Raw genomic sequence first — 2,092 nt, forward strand, 5'->3', positions numbered from 1 at the left:
AAATTGGTAATAAGAGTGCATCGATAAAAGGTGGAGAAATTTGAGGTGGTATGCCCACATATATATCTCTACATAGTACATATTTTTTTGAATATTTGAATCTACCCTCATCTCACTTGTCTCACCGTCCGCCTGAAGAATGAATTCATGTATAGCCGTCCAAGCTATTGGATCGAACAGCTCATGTCACATGGATTCGCCACCTACAGTCGCCCCGCCAACCTAAAAACCAATCATTCCTTCTGGAGAACTCCACAAAGCACGGTCAGCTCAGGCAAATCGATTGCTTCCAAACCTCCCTTCGCCTGGATGGGTGGATGTGGATGCGTGGAGCAAATTGATTGCCAAGCCCAATCATGGTATAACAGTGCTTGCGGATGTATGCTGCGTGTGGGGTGTGGCCATGGCTGCCGGACGCAAACGCCACCGTGCCTGCAGAGGAATACTAGATGTGTGCAGAGGAATACTAGATGTGTGCCGGATGGAGAGGTCGTGTGTTGTGTCGGCGTTCGGCCGGCACAGGCATGGCCTCACCGGGTCTCTCTCTCTCTCTCTGAGATGATAAGATCTTTCGGAAGCACTCCAGTTGACTCGGCGGGCCACGGGGGGCTGCTTCTGGGCACGCTCCTGCGCAGGTCGGTGGGCGGAGAAAGTAAGTGGCGGGCAGAGCAGCGAACAGGCAGAGCGCCCGGCCCGCGGGCGTCAGAATGGTTGCTCCGGTGTCCGAGTGACCGGCGAGGCGACGCATCAGGCGCTCAGCTGGCGGCAAAGAGGCAGTGTCTGCGTCGGTCGGGTGCCTGTGCGCTGTTTCGTGCGGCCTTCTTTCCTCCCCCCAGCCCATAGCCATACAGGCCAGCCCAATATTACAGGGTGGAGCGCGGCCTACCCTGTTGCTCCACCACTGGGTATGGGATTTGATGATTCTCCCCCCAAAAAAAAGGTATGGGATTTGATGATTCTAAAAAAAGGTATGGGGTTGACGACATTGGTTACCCCTAAAAAAACTTGACGGCATTGGCGGCGTTGGCGCTCTTGTTGAAAGTCAGAGGTAGCACCTTGTGGCCTGGTTTCTGAAAACACGCCAACACTAGGCTAACATGATGTTAGCCCTTTCTGAACTGGATCGAGTGGCTACAACTAGCTCAGCCTCTGGTTGCATTCCATCTACGTCAAGTGATAAGAATGCATCGAGATGATCATTTCTGAACAAAATACGATCCCATGACCTGAGTTGTCACTGTGAATATTGACTGCAGGTTTGTAAAGTACTCGCTACTAACCAAAATTTCTTGTAATATTTTGGCAATGTAAGAAGGGTGAAACTTTATCAAGACATTTTAACTTGGCATGAGGTTGGAAAGCAAAAACAACTCACATAAAAAGTGCTCAGTTTGTATATATTTTTTTCCTATTCATGTGAAAATTGTACTCAAGAATGCACAAGTTTGGCATTCGACTAGTATTAAATGTAAATATTTCTCAGTAGCGGTTGTTGTCTCCGTACTAGTAGTTACATGGCAATCTACATCCATTTTTAGCAGTACCATGTTTTTCTTTTTATTTTCGCTTGTCTTATTTACTGTGTCCAAGGATGGTACAATTTGTTTTGCCTTCCTCATTGACAAGTAAATTTTCAGAAAACTTACATAGATCAGCTTGGAACATACTCCCCCCGTAAAGAAATATAAGAGCGCTTATAGATCACTAAAGTAGTGATCTGAACACTCTTATATTTCTTTACAGAGGGAGTAGCTTGGAAAAATGTCTTATATTGTGGGACGGAGGGGGTGCTTCTTTTGGTTTACCTTGCCTTACTGCATGCTCTTGGTGACAAGTTCTGTTAGGGAATCTTGATCATTTCGTGGGTTAGATCCAGTCACACCAAACTGAATTGGTCTCTGTTGTTTATGAGGTACTTATAAGAGATGAACTGTAAAGTTGCTGTCTTGTCCACTATGACCTGCGCAATCAGCAGAGATGCCTTGACTTATTCCTAATGTTCTCTATAAACACTATTGTAGGTGGAACAGCTTGAATTGATTGATAGGTTGTTGAGTATTCTTGCCTGTCCACAGCTTGAAACTTTTCTGAA

Source organism: Hordeum vulgare, chromosome 6H, assembly GCF_904849725.1.
Source record: "Hordeum vulgare subsp. vulgare chromosome 6H, MorexV3_pseudomolecules_assembly, whole genome shotgun sequence".
In the NCBI taxonomy this organism is placed as follows: domain Eukaryota; kingdom Viridiplantae; phylum Streptophyta; class Magnoliopsida; order Poales; family Poaceae; genus Hordeum; species Hordeum vulgare.